The sequence below is a fragment of the Urocitellus parryii genome, chromosome 8, assembly GCF_045843805.1.
Source record: "Urocitellus parryii isolate mUroPar1 chromosome 8, mUroPar1.hap1, whole genome shotgun sequence".
Taxonomy (NCBI): domain Eukaryota; kingdom Metazoa; phylum Chordata; class Mammalia; order Rodentia; family Sciuridae; genus Urocitellus; species Urocitellus parryii.
In genome coordinates this window covers 5,428,590-5,446,599 of record NC_135538.1, presented here as the reverse complement: position 1 = coordinate 5,446,599, position 18,010 = coordinate 5,428,590, and the positions used below count along the sequence as shown (strand labels likewise).

General features: G+C 38.1%; 1 protein-coding gene across 1 annotated transcript in view; it reads left to right on the top strand.

Moving 5' to 3' along the window:
• The window catches only part of Pacrg (parkin coregulated), a 469,717-nt gene that overhangs the window by 77,122 nt on the left and 374,585 nt on the right, over window positions 1-18,010 (top strand). The window lies entirely within an intron of this gene.

The window sequence follows — 18,010 nt, the reverse complement described above, 5'->3', positions numbered from 1 at the left end:
CTAAGTAGAACTGAGTAAATGTCACCATTACGTCCATCCTGAAGTAACAGGACAGCCTCGTGCACATGGGAATGGCCATTTGTTCCATGTGCTAAAACAATATGGCAGGCTGAATTCCATAATCTGTCCAGTTCAGTCTATTTCTTATGGTATCACTAAAGATCAGAATGATGTCCAACACTATATCTGCGGTAGAGGAAGGGTTGTACACTTGTTCTTTTTGATACAGTACAACTGGCCATGTGTGGCCATTAAGCTTTTGAAATGTGTCTTCTGAGACTGAGGAACTGATTTTTAATTTTCTTTAATTTTAATAGCTGCATGATTTTCATATTAGACAGAGTGGCTGTAGATTAAAATAATGGCAGTCAAAAATAAATGCCTGCATCTGTTACCCAGATGTAAGAATTATCATTGAAATTAAAAAATAAGACATAAATGTGTTTTTATCGCAGTTGCCTGTATGTACCATAAATTCCTTGGGGAATATGAAAAAATTGCAAAATATTTGAGCAAAAATTTCTATATGCTTATTGGTTGCCAGTTTATTATCCATGAGACAGAAATAGATCCAACTTAGAATATGAAATCTACCAGGCAAACTCTGGGTTATATTTTTATTTTTAAATATGCATTTTCTAGATATGGCTTAATACGGCTGAATTCAGAAAAACAATAATGATTACTTAATTGATCAATTTTGGGGGGTGGAGGTAACAGGGATTGAACTTAGGAGGTGCTTGACCACTGAGCCACATTCCCAGCCCATTTTTGTATTTTATTTAGAGACAGGGTCTCACTGAGTTGTTCAGTGCCTCACCATTGCTGAGGCTGGCTTTGAACTGGCAGTGATCCTCCTGCCTCAGACTCCCGAACTGCTGGGATTACAGATATGCACCACTGTGCCCGGCTACTTAAAAGTTTTAATCTTCTGCCTTTTGTACGTTCCTCTTTGTTCCACTAACATGGAAGCATGGCAGTTCTGTGGCTGGCACCTTCAGTATCCACACTGCAGGCGCAGCAGTGGAAGAGCTAGGCAGTCTGAGTGAGTTACAAAGCGGATAATATTGAGCATGCACAATGAAAATCAAATTAAAATAAGATTGTGTTTGAGTTTTCTTATCTGAAATTTCCATTCTTCAATTCCTAGTCCTTTAGTGCTGTTAATCACAAGGATACTGATCAGGGTGGGAGTGGCTCAGGCTCTGCCTAAAGGTTTTCTTTGTAGGCATTTTGGAGAAAAAATATTAAGTAAACATGCAAAATATGCAGCACATTGTTTCTGCCTCTGTTGCTTAATCAAAGAGAAGAAAGAGTCATAAATATGGGAGGTGGCCCTGTCGTGGAGAGGAATCTCAGACCAAGTCTTCATTCGGGGTCTGGGGATATGAAATCTAGGGAAGCTCTCGTGCGTTTCTGTACTCTGTCTTCTCAGATGCACCTCCAGGCAACCTCCACCCCCCCCCCACACACACACACACACTCAGCCTTCAAGTGCGCTGAGGAGCACTGCTCCCCCACCTGGCCTCCTCCTCTTCTCCACGTCCTCCTCCGCCATCGCCTTCTTGTCTCCTTCTTGCTCATCCTTTGTCCCTTTCTATTCCTTCTCCCTCTTCTTCCCCTTCCTCTTCCTCCTCTGTTTTCCTTTTTATTTCTTACTTTTTGGAATCCCTGTTCTTCCCTGTAATTTTTCCAGGACTAATTTTGGTAGAAAGAACCAGGAGCCCACTCTAATTCTCCATTGGGCAGGAATCTGAGGTCCTTTAGAGCGTTCACTTGAATGAACTTGAAATAAAAATCATGACTTGCACACTTAGTGAGGAACACATATGAATCATAGGGAACACCATAAGATGCATCATTTTATTATGAATTTGGATTCCTAGTCATTGTTTTAAATAGCATGGAAACAAAGATTTCTTTAAAACAATCACCTCAATAGAGACCTTAGGAGAGAGTTGGTAAAATATATAGCATAAGCTCATTAGATTTTTTTTAAGTCAATGATATTTTATGGTTAGCCATTTACTTAATTTAGAGATTAAAAAAGCTATAAACACACATTAAAATGTCTCCAAATTTGATGTAGTTGATATTGATTCAAGTCATTCCCATCTATAAATAACATAGTGTTATGTGACAGTGTGTCATATGCACTAAGAATATATGGAAAAATGTTCAACATCTCTAGTAATTAGAGAAATGCAAATCAAAACTACTCTAAGATTCTCATGTCAGTCAGAATGGCAGTTATCAAGAATATAGACAACAATAAATGTTGGCAAGGATGTAGGGGAAAAGGCACACTCATTCATTGTTGGTGGAACTGCAAATTGGTGCAACCAATCTGCAAAGCAGAATGGAGATTCCTTAGAAAACTTGGAATGGAACCACCCTTTGACCCAGCTGTCCCATTCCTTGGCCTATACCTAAAGGACTTAAAATCAGCACATAATAGTAACACAGCCACATCAAGGTTTATAGCAGCTCACTTCACAATAGCTAAACTATTGTGAAGCAACCTAGATGCCCTTCAGTAGATGAATGGATAAAGAAACTGTGGCATACACACAATGGAATATTACTCAGCACTAAAGGAGAATAAAATTATAGCATTTTCAGGTAAATGGATGGAGTTGGAGAATATCATGCTAAGTGAAGTAAGCTAATCCCCCAAATCCAAAGGCCGAGTATTCTCTCTGATAAGTAGATGCTGATCCATAATGGGGTGGGACATGGGAAAAATGGAGGAACTTTGATGGGGAAAAGGGGAGAGCAGAGTGGAGAGGGGGAATGGGGGTAGGAAAGATGGTGGAACGAGATGGACATCTTCACCCTAAGTACATATATGACTACACATATGGTATGATACTACAGGGTATACAACCATAAAAGCATAAAGTTGGGCTGCAGTTGTGTACAATGAATCAAAATGCATCCTGCTGTCATATATACCTGGTTAAAAAAAAAAAAGAAAGTAAGTCTTGTTTTCCACTAAAATTCTCATACAGGGCACAAGGATGTTCCGTGAATTAAACAGATTTGAATAAGAAATAGGTAACTTGCTAGACAAATCGGGATACAATATAAACTCTATTACAAATGCAACAAAATCACAAACCTCTTAAATTGTATCAAATTTAAAAGCTCAAATGGACTTGTATGTCACCTAGAGTTCCCTGTCAGCACTTCACAACCCCCTACTTGCAACATCAAACATGGTGGTTGCCAGGGACATTTCTGCATTGCTATTTTCCATCATTTGGAATATAAATGATTTTCAGTAACGATTTTATTGCAATAAAATTGGTAAAGCCATAACTGACACACATGAGCAGGTACATGTGAGAATGGACTTAGCTTCCATTCGTTGTCCAAACTGTGTCTTTCTCCCCAGACCATCAGAGATTAAATTTTACCATGAAAGCCTAAGTCCCTTGAGATTGATATATTAATACAGCTACCTATCAATTAAAACTTGTGTTCCAAAATTTTTTCTTTATGGAAAAAAATGATTTCTTAAGCTAAGTTAATCAGTTAACTATAAACAATTTCTGATAGTTTTATCAATAAACATTTATATAATTATAATTTATATATTTATATGCCCACATTATTTCAAAGTCAATTTAAGTTACAAAGAACTATAAACACATGAGATTAGCATGAATAAGAAAAATGAGAGAAATGGGAAGACACCGAGGGGTTTTAAATGGAGCCAGTAGGGAGGTTCATAAAAATACACATCCCGAAATCCTCTACGGGGGGCTTGAGTCAGTATTCCAGGGGGCGCACTCTTACTCTATACCTGGATCAGTATCTGGCACAGAGCAGGTCCCAGCGTATGTGTTTGTTGAATTAAAGTAAGGCATACCAGAGCAGTTTCTGAGTCTTATTTTTCTGGGCATCTGGGCATCTTCTCACAACGATGCGGCTCAGGCGCCAGGCCCTATTTTCCTTGTCTTAAGTGACATCATGCACTAGATGATTCCATGACACTTTTAAATTATGGGCTTTCAAATAAATTTTGTTCCATAATTATTAGAGTAACTGTATTTTGAAATGTTCATGAAATACTTCAACAAATGTTGAGTAGAAATTTGCCAGCACCTAAGTCTTCTGAATACAAAATGGAAAGATTAGCAGCAGCAAGCTCAATTTGAATCTGTAAACTCTGGGTCCTGAATTACATTAATTTAGGGAAGTGAAACTTTTATCACAACAATGCCCCTTAGGTTATGCACAAATACTTTCTGATGACTACTCCTTTATTATATTTTGCTTTCAAAATGACAGAGACAAGTATATTTCTTTTTCTGAATCACTAGAAATATGTGTCCAAGTAAAGAAAGTGCTGTTATAAAGAAATAATTAGAATACTTAAATCAGTCTTTAAAATGTCCATGTGTGGCTTGGGTCACCCTTTCTGATTCTGTGTTAACTGACTGACATTCAGAAGATACATTCTGATGTATCTTCTTTTTTCTAGTTCTTTTCTGTTCTCAGCAGCATTTGTATTCATGAATTACAAAAAACTCTGCCACTGTGACTGTTTTCATTGACATAACTGATAATTTCCTAGTAGGAAAAACAGTTATTGAATATAATTATTATTAAAGTGTACACTAATTTTCTGACAATTAAAATAATCTCCAAGGCATGATAGCTCATTATCTGTAAATATTATTGCATTTTAAAGTAAGTCACACTGATATGATACCTGATCCATTTGCCATTAGTATACTCACAAGATTCTATAATTTTGATTTATAATTTATTCCTTTGGTACCTTCACTTTCTTAAGGATTAAAAAATCTTATGTCTATTGCCCTTTAGGTAAAACTGATATTGATTTTTAAAATCTTTTAGGCAAACTTATTTGAGCTAAAAAATTTTGTTTTGAATGAAGAATAAATGTTTTCTTGGAATTATCCTGGGCTTCTATTTCTTTTGATAACTGCCAAAGCTTGAGTTTGAGTAACAGGCCTTAGTAGAATTTGTAAGGCAGATTTTACAAGAGAAGTGACAATTTACCTGATTTCTGTATGAGAGTACACTACATTTTCATCATTAATTCCTCTGTGATTAATTAATAGAGCTTATTCTAGAACTCTTGAAAAAAATTCTTCTGGCAATTAATGTACTATTCTGTATTTTGTGAAGAAAGTGACTGCATACATGATTAATCCCATTTTTTATTTGATGTAAAATTTCTATGTCTTAAAAGTATACAGCATAGAAATGCAGCCATGTGTCAGAAATAACTTTAATTCAAATTGGCAAATTGGTTAGATGACCTCCGAAGCTGGATGAAAGATTTTCTGCTGAATGGGCTGGTGCTCCCTGCTGCCTATATAATTTATGTGAGAAATTAGTGCGAATGGTTCACTTTTATGGAGCAGAGCTGCTTGTAGCAAGCCTGCAGAAACAATTTTCCCCCAAGCCTCCATCTGTTCTTCAAACTAGGGCATATGCCATCTCATCGAGCTTGAAAGTCAGCTGATTTATAGCTCCTGGAAAGTGCGTAGATGGAAAAGAAAGGTCGGCTGCTGCCTGGTGACAGTGATTTGTTAGGCACTGGCCAAAGACAATTCGCATTACTAGGGACCCCGGGGAAACAAGCAGTCGAGTGACAGCCAAAGAGAAACAAATCACCCCTGCTCCTCAGGTTGGACGACCACCTCCCAAGAACAGGAGGGTCTGGGCCTCGCTGAGGGAAAACAGTGAATGTCCCTGAAGAAATGAGACTGCAGCCCACTCCCAGCCGTAGCTGCGTCACTTCAGAAGTCAGGACTCAGGTCTTTAAACTCTAACTCTGAGGCTGCTTGTCAGAAAGCTCGGTTTGCAGTCACAAATGGGCCTTTGATGGACTCCCTATCTCCGCCTGGAAGGTGAACCTCCATTTCCGCCCAATTCATAACCTAAGGGATGCCTCCCTCCCTGTCTTCCCACTTACCATCATCCCTGCTCTTTATGGAAGGACAGTTGAGATCAAAAGTTATTCAACAGATGTCAGATGGAATCAGATTCACAGTGTGATCATGAAATATTCCCTGGTGTTTTTATTTAGAAGTGGTCAAGGAGTCTCTTCTGATTCAAGCCTGATAGATACATAGCAAATTTTTAATATCCAGCAGTTGCATGAAGGTTTCTTCTTTACTTTGAAGCAAAATCTAAATGTTAACTAATTATCATATAAAATTTAATCCACACTTGAGGCAAAATTTTAGGGAATTACTTTTTGACCTTTATCAAAAAAAGGATTATCTTGACTGTCAAAGTTCCATGTGAAAATTAGGACTGGTAGGATAACCTGTTGAACTCACAAACATGAAATTTAAATTCTTATCATTGCTCCTACTTATAAAATTTTGTCCTCAATGTGAATTCTATACATGTTTATCTTACAAAATAAGAAAATACTAAAATGTAGAAGGAATAACTAACCACCATTCCACCACTCTGTGAAAACAACGATTGACATCACTTGTTTTCAATCTTATGTTTTCAATCTTATGTTGGTTTTTGCACAGTTGAGATCATAGCATAGACAATTCCTTCTTAAAAATCATCATTGTTCTATAGTATATGAAGTTATGTATACTTAAATATTCCAATTTTTCTACATGATCATTGTAGAAAATTTAGAAAACAATAAAATAAATACGAAAGATTCAACTCATCCAGATATGTTTCTGTTCTGTCTTTTACCTACACTTATGATTTTACTTTGTTGAGACTAAGTTTCATATGAAAAATCTTGAAGAGGTCAAAGGACCAATTTAAGAGGAAGAGATTGAAGTGGGCATTACTGCCACATGGATATTAATATTAACAGTTATCTTCAATTTAACAACAGCAACAACAGATAGCCATCTTTTAATATGTGATTGTAAGTTTTCAATGGTCATTACTAAGACCTTTGCAAAGATTTATAGCAACGTGTTTCCACGTGTAGCTCTACTTTAGCAAGACCACAGATGCCTTTTCCTGTGGTAGTTCTCACGTGTATGTAGACTTGTCATTGTGAGCATGATAGAAGCATGTTTTTGAAGAGAATAGAAAGCATTATTTTAAAAAGAAGTTTCTTATGTACAAAGCTCATTTCTTGCTTCTAGGAAAAGTCTAAAAGTAAACACAGTTTGCCAGAATCTTTATAAAGTCCATCTCAATCCCTAATCTCAGACATCTCCTTTACAACTAATAATTCTACAGAATTTCCAAGATCATATTCTAATTTGCATAAAATAAAACCCACAAATCTTTCTAGCCATAAGTTCCCAAATCATGAGTTCTTATTTTGATACATCACTCTGTTCATATACATCTTTTAGCAATTTTATAAAAAAAGGAATGCAAGAATTTATTATTTCTGAACCTTTGAATACCTTGTAAATATAATTTTCAGCTTCCTTATACATGAAACACAATTGAATAGAAATTGGCATTCTTAAATTACAATATCATTGTATCCTAACATATGATTTCTGAGAAATTAAGACCAATATGATTTTTATTCCTTTGACAGAATCCCTTCTTATTTGCTTGTTTGTATATTTTGTTTTGCAGCCTGAGTAATTACACTACTTTTTATCAAGTTGTTTCTGGGTATGTTTTTCTTTTCATTCATTCTTGTTTAATTCGGTTAGTTTATTGTCTTCTTATCTGAAACTTTTTTTCAACTGAGGAAATTTTCTTTTGTTATATTTTTAATTATTACTTTTGTCACAATTTTTCAATTTTTATTCTTAGAATAGTGTATGTAGACTATATGGTAATACTGTACCCTATCATTACTACTATTGTCTCCTCCAATATTTTCATCTCTTTATCCATTTTTTTAAAAAATTCTGGGAGAGCTTTATGTTTTTCTTTATTATCACTATATCCATTACTGTCTGAAGTCCAAATTTAGCTACACTTAGGAATACTGACCAGCACCTTGAGCGTGTTCCATCTAGCTCTATTCTGTGGGTCTTAAAGAGGATCTTCTGTAACTTTGGGTGCTAAAGTAGATACGCAAATGCCTATAATCCCCAAACCATACAAGTACCCAGCTCTGTGGCCTCAGTCCTTCCCCATAGCATTCTACTTGTGAGGCACGGTGCTTTCTAAGATAAAATGCAATGTGCTGCCCAAACTCTCGGTCCCTACCTGGATCCAGTATTCGGTTGTGTTCTGAATGAGAGTTGACTGAAGGGATGTAGGAATTGGGGTCCTGACGGAAATGAGATAAAAGCCTGTAGCACTTTGTCTTAAAGAGCCATTATTTCATGGCAGTAGGTAGGTGGGCTGGTTCTTATCTATTCCTTGCCCTGGTTTATTCCAGCCCTTATGTTTCTGATGGGGAAGAAAATGTAGAAGGGATGAAGCCACTCTCTACTTTTGCATAAGTCCCTATGGTTGCAAGTGAGAGTCGACTATAATTGTGGTTTTCAATCCACTTTCATTGGCCTCATCTATAGCACCTCCTTTCATCTCTGCCTGTTCATTCATTATCATACTAGTTTTCAGTTGCATGTTGAATTTTTCTTTTTCTGTGTCTTCACGGATAATGTTGTGGTGTGTTAAGAGGCACAGTGTCAGGGACTCTTGTGGGAAGCTATTTAAAACTACTGAGTCCAATCTGCTTTTATGCATTAGAATAGTGTATGTAGACTGTATTCCATTACAGAGAAGTAATGTGACCTTATCGATTCTTAGTCAATGGTGACTTGCCTATTCACAAGGCAGTTGCGTACTTACAATGTGTAAGACACAGTGCTAGGCCCCATGTCACCTGGATGATATGGGCTCTGGTTTCAAAACGCTCACTGTCTAAATAGATCACGATTGAAGGAAGAAGATGAAGACCATCCAAAGAGTGCATATCAAATCTTAAAGCAAATTGCTTCCTCTTGTGTAGATCATAAATTCTTCATCTTTTATGCAGTAAATATTGAACATTTTGTTGCTTTAATGATGTGGTTCAAATAATTTCTATAGATAAAATTCTCAAATTGAAAGACTCTATGATATTTTTACTAGTTCACATTTCGTCTGTGTCAGTGAATGCAATTTGCCAACAATTTGCTTTTCTCCTACTTTAGTCTTTTTATTATCATATAAAATATAGTGAGTTTTATGTTTTGGATAACCTTCAAGAGATCAATCCACATCCCTATATCACTTCATATTGTGTCAATCCCAGGATCAATGAGACTTTACTAACTAAGAGCTACTAGTTCCCAAGTTTCTAACTTCCAAGTTCTACTCTATATTTTGGAATAAACACTATTAGTATGTATTTAGGTAGCATGAATTTTGAAGATGTATTTGATTGGAACTTGAAAACTTCTAGAGTCCCTGTTAAATACAAGCTGGACTTTCTCATTCTGTCTTCGGAATCTCTGGATCTCTATCTTTAATTCACTGTGTGTTATTGAGTTGATTTCTTCAACTCTGTCTTCCACTTTATTAATTTGCTTCTTCAACTAGGTTTAATCTAATCTCTAACTTGTCTGTTGAAATGTTCTCAACTGTAGTTTCAGTGAATATCAATTCTGGAATGTACATCTGTTTCTTTAAAAGACATGCAGGGTTTATTTTCCTATCTTTTTCTTTCTCTATGGCTTCTCTTACTATTTTTAAAAGGTTATCTATTTTAAAAACATACATTTTAAGTTTCTTTTGCATTTATCTGTTTCCTTCAGGTATAGTGGTGTGGACTTGAGTTTGCCTTTACTTGGGACTCCCTGGGGTCCTGGTGGAAGACCACTGTGGAGGCTCTCTGGTGTGTCCCCACAGCACCCAGGTTCTAACTCCTCTTAGTGCCATGCAGTGCGTGCGTTTCCTCATCAGGCCTCTGCTCGCCCCTCTAGATCACAGTTTCCTCTACCTCCAGGGTTGGGGGGGGTGGTACTTTGTATTTGCCTCTCTTGCATCTGAGAACGGTCATATCTTTTTAAAACTTTCATCCAGTATTGATAGTCTTTTTTTTTTTTTTGTCATGTTGACCAGAGGTTTTTCCATTAATTCTACAGAATTGTTTCTCAATTAACCTAAGAGCTTGGCTTTAGACTCATTTTTTTTTCATTTAGGTTAATAGATTAGATGCAAAAAAAAAAAAAGGGACCATCTTGAGACACAATCTTCCCTCAGTGTGAGACCAACTCTTTTTCAAGTAAAAACAATAAAATATGCTTTGCATGTTGCAGTCCTTTCACTGAGGAAATGCAATCAGCCAATGTTAGTGTATGATTTTGTGTGTGATTATACATACACGCATAGATTAGATCTTCATTCAAGATAGCACGTTTTTAGTTTAGAAAAATCACAAGGAAAAGACTTTAAGAGTACCAGCCACAACTCTCATCTTTGTATGTGTGCAACATGTGCGTGTGTTCACATGTGTGTGCATATGTACCTTTTTCCTATCTCAGTACTATAGTTAAGATGACAATATTCATTTTCTAATATTCACTCAGAAGATTAAGGTGGATGTGGTGACCCTAAGGAGACCTTTGCCATCTCATTAGTTTCACCTAGTAATGGTGAATCTCCTGAGAGGCACCAACCCATCAATTGAAAAACGTCTTTTAAATGCTTTCCATTTGCAGTAAGTTGTATAACATCTTACTAAATACCATTAAGTGTTTTTTAAAAACTAACAAAGTATAACATTGGACTTGAGAGAATTTTGTTTTTTTAAGTCTTTCTTCACAGAAGGAATCACTTTGGGTTTGTTATTACTTTCCAGTTTTGAAAAGTCACTTGGGTAATCAAGAAGTATTTGTGTATACACAAAAGGGATTACTCGTTTGCGTTCATTTTTTTTTCCTTTTTCTTTATATTTTTAAATGCATTATGAAACACACTGGTGTATTAGACTGGTGATATTAAAGCCACAAGTCAAAAAATTCAAAAGTTAAGATTTTTATAATTCTGTTTGGGAATCTCCAGCTTTTTCTGCCTGTGTGACTTATAATTTTAACACTTCATTATTGTAACTTATTACATTTAATAAACTAACAATTGGGACCAGCTTCAAATCTCAAGCAGCAATTTAGCAGACGGTTCCTTTTATGAAGAAGAAACGTGGGCCAGGTCGGCTTTGGTGCACCCCTGGGGAGAGGGTAAAAGGAAAACACACTGGTTGGTTGCAATATTACTAGTAACATTTGTCTGGTCAATAATATTAGAATTTAGATCAGTTTACAGAAATAATGATCTCCATAACCAAATGAACATATCCTCTATGGAATACACCAGTATTGCAGAAAACCTTTCTGATGAGAAGTTTGGTTCTTGTTAATGTAAAGCATCGGTCTGAGCCTTCGCTAGTAATCACTCCGGTTCTCCTCCTCATTTGCTGCCTTCTCCGTTATGCAGCAGGAATCTGTGTGCGCGTAGATCACCAGGAGTCTGTCTTGTTTCTGCCTCGTAACCCGTGCCCAGCCTCTTCTCCAACACCCTGATGGTCCTCCTCCCTGCAGCCTCCGCAGCCAGTGACTGCGGGTCCTGCAGATGGGGCTCCAAGTTACCGCCCCAAGTGGGTGGAGAAGCCCTCTCTGGAAAACCAGCACGTGCTAGTATTAGTCTCATTGCTGAATAAGATAGTAACATATTTTCATGTTTCCTCTCATGAGGGTGGATTCCGGAAGGACTGTGACCTTCCAGAGCCCCTAATACATCACAAATGCTGTTCCAAATAATTTATTAGAATATTAAATTTGTATATTTGTTGTTTGTTTAATGCAGTATTAATTGTAATTTTCACCTGCCAGGAAAAAAAAGAATGAAAATGATTGTTTTTAATTTTATTTTCAAGCCCTAGAGATCTTGTGATAGCTCTATTTATTTTTTCCCACTCTTGTGGTCACACATGATATGTAGTTCCCCTAATTATGTATACAAATACAAGGCTAGAAAAGTTATGACTAATTAATTCTACTGTCTTTCCTATTCCCCTCCTTCCCCTTCATTTCCCTTTGTCTAGTTCAATCTATTTCTGTTATTCCCCTCCTCGACCTTCCTTGTTTGGGGTTAGCATCCTCAAATCAGAGAAAACATCCAGCCTTTGTTTTGGGGGGGGATTGGCTCATTTCACTTAGCATGATATTCTACAGTTCCATCCACTTACCACAAATGTCACTCTTCTCTATGGTTGAGTAATATTTCACTGTGTGTGTGTGTGTGTGTGTGTGTGTGTATCACATTTTTTCTCCCATTGATCCATTGAAGGATGCTTAGGAAAAGGTGTCCTGTAGAAAAACAGAGAAAATGCCTATTGTGAGTTGAGCTGCTATAAACATGGATTTGGCTAGGTCACTGTAGTATGCTGTTTTTAAGTCTTTGGTTGTAGACTGAGGAGTGGAATAGCTGGGTCAAATAGTGGTTCCACTCCAATGTTTCTAAGGACTCTCCATACTGTTTTCCATAGAGGTTGCACCAATTTGCAATCCCACCAACAATTGACATTGTATTCTTATTTTTAACTGTGCGTCACCCAGCTGCCATCCCTGGAATTGGTAGGAAGCATCCATCAGTCAGTAGACGTGGCCTGCACCTGCCTCCTGCTGGGCACTGTTTAGGGCCCGCGGTACTGCAGGGCATGGAGTGAGCAGCTCCTCTGGCCTCAGGGTGCTCCATTATAGCAGGAGAATCTAAACTACCCGATGGGAAATAGAGAGCCTGTTGAATGATATTTTAAAGAAAAATAAAGTGGGGTGAAAGAGATGAAGGTGAGAGGGTAGGGCACAGCTTTGTAAGGTGCTCAGAAGTCTCTCCTTCAATAAGGCAACATTGAAGTGAAGGTCGTTTGGTAATATTCTCTAAATTATTTTTTAAAAAGTCCTAACTTGACATTCTTCTCTTTGGAAAATGTAGTGATAGCCAATAAAAGAAAGTGTTAAAAGAGGTATTCAGTGAAAAGCAAATAAAAAGTGTATTTTTAGGACCTTTTTTAAATTAGCGAAAATCAGTATTGGAGTCCAACACTAATGAATTAACAAATAGCATTTTAATTAAATTCTTATTTAAATAAAACAGTAATTAAGGGATCATAAATGTGTACTGTACATTTCAACATAAATATTTTATGAGTATATGCAAATATATATGTCCTTTGTGAAAAGTTAGTTTCCTATTTTAAATATAAGAAACCTACATCACTGAACAAGTCCACTTTTTTTTATGTCCCCTTTCTCTTTTCTTGTGAAAATAAAATCATTACTAGTAAGTAGGAAAACAAGCAAGAAACAATGAGAGTCCCGCAGGCAGGTACATCTGGATGAGAGGTTCTGGATGAGGTTGTGTTGACACAGGTTGCAGGGCTTCCCATGCAGGCACAGCCCTCCCACAGGGAGACTTGTGTGCCTGCTTTTGGAGACAAATCAGATGGGTGAGAGGCACATGTTGCCCTCTTTCTTTGTCTACACATAGGAACAACCCTCCTATGGTGGTCACATAACATGAGGTATCTGAGAGACTTACAGAGTTAAGGTAGGTGGAGCCCAGTGGTAACCACATGCCCCATTTGTCTGTCCTGAGCATCCATGACACATTTTGGATAGCTGCAGGGGCTCAGGTGCAGTGGAAATCAGTGGTGAGGCAGGCCTTTGTGCAGTGTGCAGTCCCAGGTAGAATGGAGAAAAAGTAAAAACAGTGCAGACTGTCTCATATTTGGGAAATTATAAACCAATTATTTGTCCCACTGTTAGCCATAAAATTAGTGGGGAAAAAATGCTTGAGAAATCAATTGAATATCAAAACTATCATATTAGAAATCTCAATTTTGTGGAATTAAGTAGCATACATATTTTTGTAATTTTTTTTTGCTTTACAAAATTAATAGCACAAAATGTTCATCTGTGCCTTAATGTAAATCTCATGAGAGTTTTCTAGCAGAGGAAGTATAAAAATATCAAAATCATATCTCTTACTGGGAGTAGTAGAATATTTATGCCTTTGAAAGGATGCACGATCAAGTCCAGATTCCAGGAATCAGGAAACTCCAGTGCTGCAGGGGAGGGGAAAGCCCTGTCCTCTCCAGGCCTGGCTCGTGGCTGAGGCTCCGGCCAAGGAAACAAGCAGGCAGGGGAACTTACATGACTTCTGCATGACACGGGAACCTTCACCAGCAAGGGAAGTCCTGACTTACCACTCACCCTGGTGTCTTCTTCAGCCGGTTTCATAAGAAAAGAAACCTGCCAGCCAATCCTGGAGAAATACAGGGGGTCGAAGGGGCATGCCCCACGACAGGTGGGGAAACAGCAAGCCTGCCGTGCTCAGCCTCTTCCCACCACCTCACCTCATCTTCAGGGGCGAGGGGCTTCCTCCCCCCAGGGTGTGCGGGCATTTCCCTGTTTCAGGGGGAGAAAGGTGGGGAGGCCGGGAGCCCAGCTTTCACTCCCGCTGCGTCTTCATTTTTAGTGTCATAGCGCATCCCAGGTCACAGCCCATTTGGACCTGAGATTCTATTGCACTTGTTTTTCATTCTTATTTATTTAAATAGAACATTACCACAGAGTCACTGTAGTGTAGAAAGTTACCACCACCGACAACAAAGGGCTGCATCCCAGCACAGCATGAACAGAGAAGGGGCATATGGTGGGCCTTCCACTCCCATCTGCAGGTCCAACCAGCTGTGGGTCAGAGACACTCGAAGGTAAGGACCTCGTCTCTACTGCACATGTAGGTGTCTTTTCTTGTTGTGATTTCCTGAGTAATATAGAGTAATAACTATTTGTATAGGATTTACCTTGTGTTGGGTATTATGAGTCATCTAGAGGTGGCTTACGCTATACAGGAGGAGATGTTCGGGTTACATGTAAACACTAAGCTGCTTTATTTAAGAAACTTGAGCACTTGTTGGTTTAAGAACCTGGAATCAACCTCATGGACACTGAAGGACGATGGTAGTCAGCTTTCAGACTGCCACAATAGTTCATTGGATTAGCATTGGTTGATCAGTTCTCTCTCTTCTACCTCATTGTCCCCATTCCTTTCCATATAGCAACATCAACACATGTTTTGGTTTGATTGAACTCTCTGTTTTTTGTTTGTTTGTTTGGGTTTTGGTTTTTTTTTTTTTTTTTTTTTTTTGGTTTTGGTTTTTGTTTGGTACTAGGGTTTGAAGCCAAGGATGCTTTACTCCTGAGTTATATCCCCAGCTGTTTTTATTTTTATTTTGATACAGGGTCTTTCTAAGTTGTTTAGGATCTCACTAAGTAGTAGAAGCTGTCCTGCAACTTGGTCATCAGCCTTCCATGTCACTGCCCCAGCCTCCTGTGTCACTAGGATTACAGGTGTGAACCACTGAGCCTTGCTGATTAAATTACTCTTGATGGGCTGAGGCTAAAAGCAAAGTTAAAAGAGAGGGGTCCAAGCTAAGTGAATTAACTTGGGTGGGTGGGTGACCAGGAATTGAACTTTCCCATACTCAAGGTCTACTGGGAGAATTGTTGAACTTAAGCAGACAACCAGACTGCAAAATGGGGTGCGGGGGGATCACTGGCAGGGTTGAGGTTTTTATGTCAAAATAAAGACCACTGCATATGACCCTGGCTTGTCCCATCCACTCACCCACTTGGATTCAGTCACGCTAGATCCCTTGATTTCAGAAGAATGTCAGCTCAAGTCTACTCCTGGCCATCACTGGAAATGCTTTTGGCCAGGCTCTCCCCTCAGGGCTGTGCTCAGGCATATCAAAGAGCTGTCCTTTACCATTTCCACAGAAGGGCATCCATCCTTGTCCCCCACCCCTGGGGACATGATGATGTTTCTGCAAAGCTCAATATGATGCTTATCCCAGGCAAATAGTGGGTCTGTGGCTCTCTGCCCATCCAGCAGCAAATCCAAGTGTTTGTAGAAAGGCATAAAAGGGTGATAATTAGTTGAAAGTGTGCAGGTTGGGTGGGAGGTATGGGTTTTATATTAGAGCACTTTTTACTTGTCAAGCACATAGTAATGTGGGTAGCTTTAGTGGAAGGGAGGAACTGGGGAGGAGAATTGAAGCGTCCAAAGCAGCCTTCCAGACCAGTACCTCCTCACTCTCCTTACTCCCCACATGCTCATTCTCAGCTCTTCTAAATTTATTATTAATTTACTAATTTATTTGAGAAACATGCATGAGCGTGATTGGTACTGTCATTCCAATGATCTGTTCTGTCTTATTTTTGATCTGCTTTATTTTGCCTTATTCTGCTTACTATAAAAACTCATCTTTTCTGTTATCATCCCATTGAGGACTACTTGATTCTTCCAAAATAAATATTGCTTACTCCTTAAACCTGAAAGAGTACAATCTTTATTAAGTTATTCTAGAAAAACCTGATCTCAGTTGAAGAGAAGTGGTTCCAAGTTACCCTGAAGAAAGAGGCAGACAAATCCAGGATGTACAAAATGCAGTTCATTGGGAACTTTCTGACAGAAGTGTGGTCTGGGGTGCCAGCAAGACCAGTGGATCCCTGGGGTTTGGGCCAAAGTAAGGGTCTTATAAAGTGGTTAGGACAAAAGTGACCTCATCCAATCTGGGATGTCCTTGGTTTATCTAAGCTAATGTCAAGGACATAGGGTACATTTCTGGCTCTGATGGCACCAAGGTCCTGATCATAGACCTCTATATATCACTTTAATGGTTTTGTTTGTTTATAGTCTGCTGAGAAACTCTGTAGGGAAAACTGACCAGGGCTGCTCAGGGGCCACAATGGCATGCACTCGAGATGGCTACAGTCATGGCACACCGCATCCTCAAATCCCCAGAGTGGTATTTGAGGCACAGTGAAAGACAAGTAGGACCAGAGGGTCTTCAAAACATACCCTTCCAATCTGACTCTTTCACCACTACCTGTTTCATCTAAGTAGGTCTGCATGTGAGAAGTGAATGATGCTCAACTTATATTCATACACTTTCCTTGCTTTATTAAATATTTCAAACAACAAGTACTTATTGGGCATTTAAGATTGCAGGCATGGGTTAGATGCTGGACATCAGCATGTGCTCTTCGCCCAGTAGTGCCTGGATTATACAACATGGTGAAGTCATCAGAATACCACGTGGCAATATATGTCTGGGCATTATAAACACTCAAATTCATTTTTCTGTTTCTTTAATTAACCTTACTTACTGCCCAATTAAAATATGGGTTTCAGAAGAAAGAATTTAAGAAAATAAATTTTAATCATTTTTGATAAATGAAATCTACCAAATATGTCCTATCAGTATTCTAGTCTACATGGGCTGCTTGCTTCTGAATTTCACTCTTAACAGTTGAAAGAAATAAAACAAAGTTCTTCCTGTATTTGGTTTAAAATGGTTTTGATGATCAGCTTTTGTTAGTGGCATTTACAAATTCTAAACAACTTTCACCAGCATCTATTTTATTCTTTAGTATCTGCTGGGATTTGCTGTGTAAAAGAAAGTGGGAACAATGTCGCTTACATTATTCCCATAATTAACATCTGTGAAGGACAAGCTTCTGCATAAATTCTTCTCATAATGGGAGGAATGCAGGGAAACAGAATGATGGATCATGTGCTATGGTTTTAATATTTAAAGTGTTTTTCTCTTAGGAACTGAACCTCTAGCTTCTTTCTGCACATAAGAGTAGTTTCTTCATTTTTTATTTTAATTTTTTGCCCAAATAAATATAGAAGATGATTCTATGTAAACTATTTTGTTAGGCAATGGTTTTCTTTTCTACACAACAAAATTAGTGATTTGCAATTCTAATAGCTTTCTGTGTAATTTGTTTCTTTTAAAAAAATATTTTTGTATAATTTATAAAATGAAGTTTCATCAACCTTTGAAACAAGCAGTGCTTCACCCTTGATTTTTGTTGAATTCCTTTTACTAGTGCTTTCTCAATGTATTCAGGTAGGAGTGCAGGGAAAAGAGATCATGTTGAATTTCTCATTATTCCCAAAAGAATGGGCCCTATGGCCTTTTTCTGTTACAGAACTGTAGCCACATTGCTAGCCCTTTGGGGGCTCTGGGAAGATGGTGTCACTCTAGTGCTTAGATACTGTT